Below are 13,295 nucleotides of genomic sequence, written 5' to 3'. Positions count from 1 at the left end.
CATGGTGGCACATACCTTTAATCCTAGCACTCAGGAGGCAGAGGTAGGATTGCGGAGAGTTTGAGGCCACCCTGAGACTACATGGTGACATGGGAGTGTTGGGATTATAGATATACACCACCACACTCAATGTCTGGATGCTTTATTTTTTATTTTTATTTATTTGTGTGTGTGTGTGTGAGAGAGGAGAGGGGGAGAGGGCAAATAGACACACCACAGCCTCAAGCCACTGCAAAGGAACTCCAGTCACATACACCACTTTGTGGCTTACATGGGTTCTGGGGAATCGAACCTGGGTCCTTTGGATTTTCAGGCAAGTGCTTTTACTAAGCCATCTCTTCAGTCCAAAATCCAGCCTTTTGAAATATGTATTTCAGACCAAGCATGGTGGCACATACCTTTAATCCCAGTACTCGGGAGGCAGAGGTAGGAGGATTGTTGTGAGTTTGAGGCCACCTTGAGAATACAGAGTGAATTCCAGGTCAGCCTGGGCTAAAATGAGACCCTACCTTGAAAAAACAAAACCATATATATATAAATAATTTCAAAGCTGGGATGGTGTCCCAAGCCTTTAGTCTCAGCATTTGGAAGGCAGAGGTAGGAAAATCACCTTTAGTTTGATGCCAGCCTGAGACTACATAGTAAAGGTCAGACTGGAATAGAGTGAGACTACCTCAAAAGACCAAAAAAAGGGAATGGAGAAATGGCTTAGTGGTTAAGACACTTGACTGCAAAACCAAAGGGCCCTGGTTCTATTCCCCAGGACCCATGTAAATCAGATGTACAAGATGGCACATGCATCTAAAGTTTGTTTGCAGCAGCTAGAGGCCCTGGCACACCCATTCTTTCTCTTTCTCTCTGCCCTTCTCATTCATTCATACCTATATAATATATAATTTATTTTTATCTATTTATTTTTTTGCTTTTTGTGAGGTAGGGTTTCACTCTAGCCCAGACTGACCTGGAATTCACTATGGAGTCTCAGGGTAGCTTGAACTCACAGTAACCCACCTACTTCAGCCTCCCCAGTGCTGGAATTAAAGGTGTGCATTACCATGCCCAGCTCTAAAATTAATTTTTTAAACTTTTTTAATAGTTATTTTTATTTTTATTGATTTATTTGCAAGAAACAGGCAGAGAGGGAGAGAGAGGGGGTATGCCAGGGCCTCCAGCCTCTGCAAACAAACTTCAGATGCATGTGCCCCCTTGTGCATCGGGTTTACATGGGTTCTGGGGAATTGAACTGAGGTCCTTTGGGTTGCAGGCAAGTGCCTTAACCACTATCCCAACTCCCCGGCCCTAAATATAAATATTTTTTAAAAGATCAAAAAAAAAAAAAGCCGGGTGTGGTGGCACATGCCTTTAATCCCAGCACTTGGGAGGCAGAGGAAGAAGGATCGCCATGTGTGTCTGTGTGTGTTCAAGGCCACCCTGAGACTCCAGGAGAGCCTGAGCTAGAGTGAAACCCTTCCTCGAAAAAAAAAAAAAAAGAAAAGACCAAAAAAGATGTGGGGTGGGGTTGAAGTCGGCAGGTGTGGTGGCACACACCTTTAATTTTAATCCCAGCACTCGGGAGGCAGAAGTAGGAGGATCACAATAAATTCGAGGCCACCCTAAGACTACATAGTGAATTCCAGGTCAGCTGGAGCTAGAGTGAGACCTTACCTCAAAACAACAACAACAAAAAAGACAAAAGTATACATTATTGACAAAATTAACATTATTGACAAAATCCCAACACTCAGGCGGCAGAGTTAGGGGGATTGCTGTGAGTTTGAGGCATAGTGAATTCCAGGTCAGCCTGGACTAGAGCAAAACTCTACCTTGGAAAAAAAAAAAAAAAAAAGATTTTCATGGCTGAAGAGATGGCTTAATATGTAAGGCACTTGCCTGCAAAGCCAAAAGACCTAGGTTCAGTTCCCCAGTACCCATGTAAAGCTAGAAGCACAAGGTGTCACATGTGTTTGGAGTTTGTTTGCAGTGACTAGAGGCTCTGGTACACCCATTCTCTACCTGCCTCTCTCTCTTTTTTAAATAAATTTAAAAATTTGTTTAAAGATTTTCATTAAATCTCTATGAAATAAACAATTTCCTCACTCTCCCACCCCAATAACTACTAATTTGCTAAATATTTGCCTATTCTGGACATTTCATAGTGCTGGAATCATAATTTTCTTTGTTGTTGCAAGTTTGTTTGTTTGTTTGTTTTGTTTTGTTGAATCCACTGCAAGGGAGCAGAGGCCAGGAAGGAGCCAGAGCACTCCTTCAGCCTAACATTTTCCAGGACCATCCAGGATGCATATACAGGTACTTTGTTCCTTCCCCAGATCCATTTTTTTCTCCCCTACTTTGAGCCAGGGTCTCCTGGATCCCAGACTGGCTTCGAACCTGCTACGTAGTCAAAGATGACCATGAACTTCTAATTCTCCTGATCCCACCTCCTGAGTGCTGAGCGCATGGACATGTACATCCAGTTTACACGGCTGAGGATCAAAGCAGGGCTTTGAAAATGCTAAACCAATACTTTACTATCAGCTACATTCTCAGCACATTCATCCTTCTAAAAAACATTATTTATTTATTTATTTAAGAAAGAAAGAGGTAGATATATATAGAGAAAATGGGCACCCCAGAGCCTCTAGCCACTGCAAATGACTACCAGATGTATGCACCACCTTGTGTGTCTGGCTTTATGTGGGTACCAGAGAGAATCAGTTTTCTTAGGTTTTGAAGCACCTCAACCACTGAGCATCTGATTTTCAGATTAAGTTATTTGTCGTCTTTACTATTAAGTTGCAAATTTAATTTTTGTTTTGTTTTTGCTTTGTTTTGTTTTTCTAGGTAGGGTCTCACTCTGGCCCAGGCTGACCTGGATGGCCTCAAACTTAACCTCTGCCTCCTGAGTGCTGGGATTAAAGGCATGTGCCACCATGCCCAGCTCTATCTAGCTATCTATCTTTCTTTTTTAATATTTTTAAATATTTTATTTCTTTATTTATTTGAAAGAGAGAAGAAGAGGCAGAGAGAAAGAGAGAATGGGGACACCAGGGCCCCCAGCCACTGTAAAGGAACTTCAGACACATGCGCCTTCTTATGTATATGGCTTACTTGGGTCCTGGGGAATCAAACCAGGGTCCTTAGGCTTCACAGGCAAATGCCTTAACCACTAAGCAATTTTCCCAGCCCTTTCATTATATTCTAAACCCAGCAGAGGCAGGAGGATTGCAATGAGGCCAGCCTGAAACTGCATAGTGAATTCTAGGTCAGCCTGGAATACTCATACCCTACACATAAGTAAATACACCAGAGAAATACTAAGTAATTATAAATGTCAGGCGTGGTGGCATTTACCTTATTCCCAGCACATAGAAGAGATGAGTTTGAGGCCACCCTGAGACTATATAGTCAATCCCAGGTCTGCCTGGGTTAGAGTGATAGTCTGCCTTAGAAAGGAAGGAAGAAAGAAAGAACGAAAGAAAGAAGGAAGGAAGGAAAAAAAGAAAGAAAGACTAATGAGTCAGGTGTGGTGGTGCACGCCTTTAATCCCAGCACTTGGGAGGCAGAGGTAGGAGGGTTGCTGTGAGTTTGAGGCTAGCCTGAGACTATGTAGGCAGCCTGAGCTAGTGTGAGAAACTACCTCAAAAAAAAAAAAAAAAAAAAAAACAAGCCGGGCACGCTGGCACACGCCTTTAATCCCAGCACTCAGGAGGCAGGGTAGGAGGATCGCCATGAGTTTGAGGCCACCCTGAAAATACAGAGTGAATTCCAGATCAGCCTGGGCTAGAGTGAGACCCTACCTCAAAAAAAAGAAAAGAAAAAGAAAAAGAAAAGAAAGAAAGAAAGAAAGAAAAGAAAATAAAGAGAGAGAGAGAGGGCAAATGGATGTTCCAGGGTCTCCAGCCATTGCAAATGAACTCCAGACAAGTGTGCCACCTTGTGCATCTGGCTGACCATGGGTAATGGGAATTGAACCTGGGTCCTTTGGCTTTGCAGGCAAGCACCTTAACCAGTTAGCCATCTCTCCAGCACAAGATTTCTTAAAATATATTCTATATACTTGTCAAATATATAGTTTGCAAATATTTTCTGTTTTATGGTTTTTTTTTGTTTTATTTTTATTTATTTATTTATTTACTTGAGAATGACAGAGAGAGAAAGAGGAAGATAGAGGCAAGGGGTGTGCCAGGGCCTCCAGCCACTGCAAATGAACTCCAGATGCGTGCGCCCCCTTGTGCATCTGGCTAACGTGGGTCCTGGGGAATTGAGCCTTAAACTGGGGTTCTTTAGCTTCAGAGGCAAGCACTTAACCACTAAGCCATCTCTCCAGCCCTGTTTGTGTTTTTGATGTAGTGTCTCACTCTAGTCCAGTCTCACCTGGAATTTACTATATAGTCTCAGGATGGCCTCGAACTCACAATATCCTCCTACCTCTGCCTCCCAAATGCTGGGATTAAATGCGTGCACCACCACTCCTGGCTTATGGGTGGTTTTTCTTCTGGATGGTTCATTGAAGCAAAGCAGTTTTTTTTAATTTATTTTTTTTCTTTTTCTTTATACATAAATATATATATTATATATATATAAATATATATATGTATTTATATGTACATATTTATTAACAACTTCCATGATTATAAAAAATACCCCATGGTAATACCCTCCCTCCCTCCACTTACCCCTTTGAAACTCCACTCTCCATGATACCAACTCCCCATCTCAATCAGTCTCTCTTTAACTTTTGATGTCTTGATCTTTTCCTCCTCTTATGATGGTGTTATGCAGGTAGTGTCAGGCACTGTGAGGCCATGGATATCCAGGCCATTTTTTGTCTGGAGGGAGCATGTTGTATGGAGTCCTGCCCTTCCTTTGGCTCTTACATTCTTTCTGCCACCTCTTCCGCATTGGACCCTGACCCTTGGCAGGTGTGATACAGATATTGCAGTGCTGAGTACTGCAGTAATTTCTTTCCATCACCATGATACCTTTTGAGTCGTCCTAGGGCTGGCCAATCATAAGGCTTGCAGTGTACACTGTTGAGTATCTTCACTGGTGGTATCTCTTTCTCCCATTGAACTACATGTAGAATGGCTTCTTCCAGCTTTCTGTCAGCTGGTCTACATGGAGGAGGATATCAGCTCAGTTCCAGCAGGATTTTTCAGTGGCCTTCCAGCCCAAGTATGTGGTGTCTTCAGTACTAGGGTCTTACCATTGATTCCTGGTGGGAAACCAAGGGCCTCGGCAATGGCCTATAATGTTTTGGGGGCATCAGGGATCTCCCTGGCCAACAACTCACTACACGATATCCCATCCCTGGCACTGAAATTTTTCTAGCAACAATCTATGGCTCCTGAGTGTTCCATAGTCCAAAAAAATAGGATTACATATCTTTTATTTATATCCTCTTATATTTTGATTAGCTGTCCCCCCACCTTTCCTTTACTCAGTCTCTTCCCCTGACCTCATTTTGGGCCTTTTCACACCCATTAATCTATTCTTCTACTTAAATATATACAATACCATCCTATTAAGTACCCCCCTCCCTTCCTTTCTCTTCCCTTTCTATTTCTTTTCCAGGTTACTGGCCTCTGCTACTGAGTTTTTTCCTTTTCACACAGAAGCCCAGTCATCTGTAGCTAGGATCCACATATAAGGGAGAACATGCTATGCTTGGCTTTCTGGGCTTTGGTTAACTACTTAGTATAATCCTTTCCAGATCCATCCATTTTTCTGCAAATTTCATGACTTCATTTTTCTTTACTGCTGAGTAGAACTCCACTGTATAAATGTGCCATATCTTCATTATCCACTCATCAGTTGAGGAACATCTAGGCTGGTTCCATTTCCCAGCTATTATAAATTGAGCAACAATAAACATGGTTGAGCACATCCTTCTAAGGAAATGAGATGAGTCCTTTGGATATATGCCTAGGAGTGCTATACCTGGGTCATATCATAGATCAATCTTTAGCTGTTTTAGGAACCTCCACACTGATTTCCACAATGGCTGGACTACATTGCATTCCCACCCACAGTGTAGAAGGGTTCTTCTTTTTCCATATCCTTGCTAGCATTGATGGTCATTTGTTTTCATGATGGTAGCCAATCTGATAGGAGTGAGATGGAATCTCAATGTACTTTTAATCTGCATTTCTCTGATGACTAGGGATGTAGATCATTTTTTTAGATGCTTATACGCCATTTGTATTTCTTCCTTTGAGAACTCTCTATTTAGTTCCATAGCCGTTTTTTTTTTTTTTTTTTTCTTTTTTTGGTTTTTTGAGGTAGGGTTTCACTGTAGTCCAGGCTTACCTAGAATTCACTATGTAGTCTCAGGGTGGCCTTGAATTCACAGCAATCCTCCTTCCTCTGCCTCCCGAGTGCTGGGATTAAAGACATGTGCCACCACACCCGGCCATAGCCCATTTTTTAATTGGCTTGTTTGAGTTCTTATTATTTAATTTTTTGAGTTCTTTGTATATCCTAGATATTAATCCTCTATCAGATGTATTATAGCTGGCAAAGATTTTTTCCCATTCTGTAGGTTGCCTCTTTGCTTTATTCATAGTGTCCTTTGCCATAAAAAAAATAGTTGTAATTTCATGAGGTCCCAGCAGTCAATCTGTGGCTTTATTGCCTGAGCAATTGGGGTTATATTCAGAAAGTCTTTGCCAAGACCAATATGTTGAAGGGTTTCCCCTACTTTTTCCTCATAGTTTCAGATATGATGTTAAGGTCTTTAATCCATTTGGACTTAATTCTTGTGTATGGAGAGAGAGAAGAATCTATTTTCATCCTTCTACAGATACATATCTGGTTTTCCCAGCACCATTTGCTGAAGAGGCTGTCTTTTCTCCAGTGAGTAATTTTGGCATTTTTATCAAATATCAGGTGGCTATAGCTGCCTGGACTTGCATCTGGGTCCTCTATTCTGTTCCATTGATCTACATGTCTGCTTTTGTGCCAGTACCATGCTGTTTTTATTACTATGGCTCTGTAGTATAGGTTAAAATCAGGTATAGTAATACCACCAGCCTCGTTTTTGTTGCTCAGTATTATTTTAGATATTCGAGATTTTTTGTGATTCCAAATGAATTTTCGGATTGGTTTTTCTATTTCCATGAAGAATGCCGTTGGAATTTTGATGGGGATTGTGTTAAAGTGTAGACTGCTTTTGGTAAGATTGCCATTTTCACAATATTGATTCTTCCAATCCAGGAAAAAGGGATGTTTTTCCATTTCCTAGTGCCTTCTGCAACTTCTCGTTTGAGTGTTTTATAGTTCTCATTGTAGAGATCCTTTACTTCCTTGGTTAGGTTTGTTCCAAGGTACTTTATTTTCTTTGATGCAATTGTGAATGGGGTGATTCCCTGATTTCATTCTCTGTGTGTTTGTTGTTAGCATATACGAATGCTATTGATTTTTGTGTATCTATTTTGCATCCTGCTACGTGGATGTAAGTGTTTGTCAGCTCTAACAGTTTGCTGGTAGAGTCTTTAGGGTCCTTTATGTATAGAAACATGTCATCTGCAAATAATGATAACTTGATCTCTTCCTTTCCAATTTGTACCCCTTTTATGTGTGTCTCTTGCCTTATTGCTATGGCTAAGACTTCCAGAACTATATTAAATAAAAGTGAGGACAGTGGGCACCTTTGTCTTGTCCCTGATTTTAGTGGAAAAGTTTCCAGTTTTTCCCCATTTAGTAATATGTTGGCTGTAGGCTTGTCATAAATAGCCCTTATTATATTGAGATGTGATCCTTCTATTCCTAGTCTCTGTAGGACTTTTCTCATGAAGGGATATTGGACTTTATCAAATGCTTTTTCTGGGTCTAATGAGATGATCATATGATTTTTGCCCCTCAGTCCATTTATATAATGTATTACATTTATTGATTTGTGTATATTGAACCATCCCTTCATCTCGGGGATAAAGTCTACTTGGTCAGGGTGAATGATCTTTCTGATATATTCTTGTATTCTGTTTGCCAATATTTTGTTGAGAATTTTTGCATCTATGTTCATGAGGGAGATTGGTCTGTAATTTTCTTTTTTTGTCCTATCTTTGTCTGGTTTTGGTCTCAGGGTGATGCTGGCTTTGTAGAAGGAGTTTAGTAGGATTCCTTCTTTTTCTATTTTATGGAAAAGCTTAAGAAGCAATGGCATAAGTTCTTCCCTGAAGGTCTGGTAAAATTCAGCAGTGAGGAGATTTTTGATAACTGTTCATATCTCCATACTTGTTATAGGTCTATTTAAGTTATTAATCTCATCTTGATTTAATTTAGGTAGGTCATATAAACCAAGGAAATCAACCATTTCTTTCAGATTTTCATAATTAGTGGAGTATATGCTTTTATAGTATGTCCCTATGATTTTTTGAATTTCTCTGGAATCTGTTATGATGTTGTCTTTTACATCTCTAATTTTTAAATTTGTGTCTCTTCACTCTTTCTTTTGGCCAGATTTGCTAAGGGTTTATCAATCTTGTTTATCCTTTCAAAGAACCAACTCTTTGTTTCATTGATTCTTTGGATTTTTTTGTTTGTTTGTTTGTTTGTTTCTATTTCATTAATTTCTGCCCTAATCTTTATTATTTCTTCCCATCTATTGAGTTTTGGTTTGCCTTGTTCTTCTTTTTCCAAGGCTTTAAGGTGAAGCATTAGGTCGTTTACTTGAGACCTTTCTAATTTCTTAATATAGACACTTAAAGCTATAAATTTACCTCTTAGAACTGCCTTCATTGTGTCCCAGAGATTTTGGTATATTGTGTTCTCATTATTGTTTGACTCTATGAATTTTTTTATTTCCTTCTTGATTTCTTCATTGACCCATTCATCTTTTAGTAGTATATTGTTTAGTTTCCATGATTTTGTGTATGAACTATAGCCTTTCTTCCTATTGATTTGTAGTTTGATTCCATTGTGGTCAGATAGAATGCAAGGAATTTTTTCAATTTTCCTGTATTTGTTAAGATTTGCTTTGTGTCCTAATATATGGTCTATTTTAGAGAATGTTCCATGTGCTACTGAAAGAATGTATATTCTGCAGCATTGGGATGAAATGTCCTGTAGATATCTGTTATGTCCATTCCTTTTATGACCTCATTTAGTTCAGATGCCTCTCTGTTTATTTTTTCCCAGGATGACCTGTCAATTGATGAGAGTGTGGTGTTGAAGTCACCTACTACCACTGTGTTTGGTGTTATCTGTGACCTTAGTTCTAATAGTGTTTGTTTGATGAATTTGGGAGCTCCCATGTTAGGTGCATATATGTTTAGGCTTGTAATATCTTCCTGTTGGAGTGTGCCCTTAATCAATATAAAGTGACCTTCCTTATCTTTCTTGACTAACGTTGTACTAAAGTCTGCCTTGTCAAATATTAAGATAGCAAGCCCTGCTTGTTTTCTAGGCCCATTTGCTTGAAATACCATTTTCCAACCTTTCCCCCTAAGATAATGTCCATCCTTTGTAGAAAGGTAAGTTTTCTGGAGACAACAAATTGTAGGATCCTGCTTTTTAACCCACTCTGCAAACCTATGTCTTTTGGTTGGGGCACTGAGGCCATTGATATTAAGAGATATTATAGAAAGGTGTGTATTTATTTTTGCCATTTTTTTGTAGTTCTTCTGGTTTTACCTTTGCTCTTTTGTATTAACTAGTATTTGAATATTATTTTTTTTCCAGGTTCCTTATATGTGTGCTTTTCCTCCTCTTCAGCATGGAGTATTCTTTCAAGTATTTTTTATGGAGCTGGGTTTGTCTTCAAATACTCCTTTAGCTTGCTTTCATCATGGAAATTCCTTATTTCTCAGTCTATTTGAATGGATCACTTTGCAGGATAAAGTAACATTGGTTGACAGTTGTTATCTTTCAGATTTTGGAATACATCACTCCAAGCCCTTCTGTTGAGTAATCTGCTGTTATCCTGATGGGCTTGCCTTTGTAGGTAACTTGATTTTTCTAACTGATTTCAATATTTTTTCTTTGGATTGTGTGTTTGATAGTTTGATTATAATATGACGAGTAGAAGTTCTTTCCAGGTTTTGTCTGGCTGTTGTTCTAAAGGCTTCCTGCATCTGCATTGGCACCTCTTTCCCAATTTAGGGGAAGTTTTCTTCTATGATTTTGTTGAAAATGCCTACTATGCCTTTGGAGTGAAATTCTTCTCCTTCTACTATGCCCTGAATTCTTATGTTTGATCTTTTCATAGTGTCCCAAATATCTTGAAATTCCCATTCATACTTCTCTATTAGTTTGTCTTTCTCTTTGTTGAATTGTATTAGATCTGCTACCTGGTCTTCCAGCTTAGATATTCTGTCCTCTCCTTCATCCATTCTACTGGTGAGATTTTCTACAGAGTTTTATTTATTTATTTATTTATTTATTTATTTATTTATTTATTTATTTATTTATTTATTTGAGAGTGACAGACACAGAGAGAAAGACAGATAGAGGGAGAGAGAGGGAATGAGCGCGCCAGGGCTTCCAGCCTCTGCAAACGAACTCCAGATGCATGCGCCCCCTTGTGCATCTGGCTAACGTGGGACCTGGGGAACTGAGCCTCGAACCGGGGTCCTTAGGCTTCACAGGCAAGCGCTTAACCGCTAAGCCATCACTCCAGCCCTCTACAGAGTTTTTTTTTATTTAATTAACTGTGTTATTCATTGCTAGTAATTCTGACTGGTTTTTGTTTATTATTTCTAATTCCTTACTTATGTCTTGTATTGATTTCATTTCATTAAATTGGTGTCCTGTGTCTTCTTTGATTCCTTTGATTTCCTCTTTGTTTCTTTTGATTTGTTCTTTGACTTTTTTGAACATATTTACAATCATTCTTTTGAAATCTTTCTCAGACATTTTCTCCAACTCATTCTCACTGGAGGTCATCTCTGATGCATTAATACTTTTTGGTGGATTTATATTGTCTTTATTTTTAGTGTTTCTTGTGTTATAATGTATATATTTTTGTATCTTGGAATAAGTTAATGCTTGAATTTTCTAGTTAGCTGGGTATTCTTAGCTATATCAATTGATCTGATGTTATATCTCTTCAGGGTAGGAGCTTAATGTATTAGGTGTGGCTCTTCAGACTCTCAGAGTATCTACAAAGGTGTTCCTAGGGGTTGGGTTTGCCTGCTGTAAGAGTATTCAAGTTGGCTGAGTGGAACAAAGTACGGATAGATTCTAAAATTTAACTAAACAATGTACACATTCAATGAAAAACAGCACCAAGTATTTATGCAAGAGTAGGTATTATAACAACCACATCCTCTATCAACAAAGAGGGTAAGATTTCTGGTCTGTTGAGGGTTCCATGTCAGCTTGAGACCCTTCCCTGGTACAATCCCAGTTACCTTTTTGGATGCTTTTGGTCTCAGTTATGCTGTGCTATGCTTGCGTCCCTCTTTGGTGTCCTGTGGGTTCAAGTAGGCTGGCTGGATCCCTGGACCACTGTTCTGTTTTCTGGAGCTGGGCACTGGCTTTTCCTGCGGGGCAAGCCGAGCCTGGCAGCTGTGGCCAGACAGCCACAGACCTGTCATCCCCGCTGCCGGAGCCAGCGCTGCCAATGCTGGAGCTGGAGCCGCAGCTGTCAGAGCCACTTAGGCCTGCCTGTGTGGACTCTGGATTCTCTGGATCTCTCCTACTTCTCTGCTGCCATTTTAATTTCTTATACACTTCACATTTTAGTAAAAGTGTGCATTTTGCTAGGTATCCTTTAGCTTTTTCTCCCCTAGGGTGCTTTGGTGTGGTTCCTAAGCCTCCATCTTAACTGGAACCTATTTTTTTTTTTAACTTTGTAAGTTTTTTTTTTTTTTAGAGAGAGAGAATGAGTACACCAGGATCTTCAGCTTGCTGTGAGCAAACTCCAGCTGTGTACACCCCCTTATGTACATGTGTGACATTGTGAGCTTGCATCACTGTGCATCTGGCTATGTGGGACTTGGAGAGATTTGAACATGAGTTCTTAGGCTTTGCAGGCAAGTGTCTTAACCACTAAACCATTTCTCCAGCTCTATTTAATTTTTTTTTGAGACAGGGAGAGAGGGAGAGGGAGAGGAAGAGAGAGAGGATGGGCATGCCAGGGTCTCTAGCTACCACAAGCTCCAGATGCACGTGCTACCCTGTGCATTTGGCTTACATGGGACCTGGAGCATTGAACCTGGGTCCTTAGGCTCCAAAGATACATATCTTAACCGCTAAGCCATCTCTCTAACTCCTTTTTTTTTTTTCTGAGGTAGGGTCTCGCTCTAGCTCAGGCTGACCTGGAATTCACTATGTAGCCTCAGGGTGGCCTCAAATTTATGGAGATCCTCCTACCTCTGCCTCCCTAGTACTGGGATTAAAGGTGTGCTGCACTGTGCCTGGCTCAGTATTACTTTTTAAAAAATATATTTTATTTATTTGAGAGAGAAAGGGAGAGAGGGAGGGAGGGAGGGAGAGAGGGAGGGAGAGAATGGGTGGGCCAGGGCCTTTAGCCACTGCAAATAAATTCCAGATGCATGTGCCACCTAGCATATCTGGTTTTACATGGGTACTGGGGAGTCAAACCTGAGTCCTTTGGCTTGGCTGGTAAGTGCCTGTTAGGAGCAATAGTCCCTCACTCTGCAGGGACAACATTACCATGGCAACAGGGGCTGCTACCAGAGACTGAGCAGAGACCTGCGGTAAACTGATATGCAAATGAGCTAATCCTAAAGTGGCTATTAGCAGCCAAAATGACTAGGGAAAAAATAGGTATTAAAATCCCAGCAAAAACTGGGCATGGTGACACATGCCTTTAATCCCAGCACTCAGGAGGCAGAGGTAGGAGGATCGCTGTGAGTTCAAGACCACCTGAGACTACATTGTGAATTGCAGGTCAGTCTGGGCTAGAGTGAGACCCTACCTTGAAAAACTTAAAAAAAAAAAAAAAAAAGCCAGCAAAAGCTCAGGTCTCCAAGTCCCTTTCTGTGTTGATACCTGCCGCGAGAAGCAGCAGCTGGTGGGGCCCCTCGGCAGCCTGGCAGGAAGCGGACAGAGCAGGACCCTGACCCCCAACATAGCCCGTAGGCCAAGTGGGCCAAGTGAAGTCGCAAGTGAGTGCTTCATGGGTTCAGGCTAGTTGAGGGGATAAGGGAAAAAGGGACCTGGCTTAATTAACTTCTGTGAAGAGTGAATAAAGTGTGGCAACCGTATTAACATAATCCACCTCTGGACTAATGAGTTTACTGCTTGCCACAGTGCCTTAACCATTAAGCCATCTCTACAGCCTACAAAACAGTTTTTTTGTTCTTTTGTTGTTGTTTTGAGGTAGGGTC

The sequence above is a fragment of the Jaculus jaculus genome, chromosome 6, assembly GCF_020740685.1.
Source record: "Jaculus jaculus isolate mJacJac1 chromosome 6, mJacJac1.mat.Y.cur, whole genome shotgun sequence".
NCBI lineage: Eukaryota > Metazoa > Chordata > Mammalia > Rodentia > Dipodidae > Jaculus > Jaculus jaculus.
Note: the sequence above shows the minus strand (reverse complement) of the source record.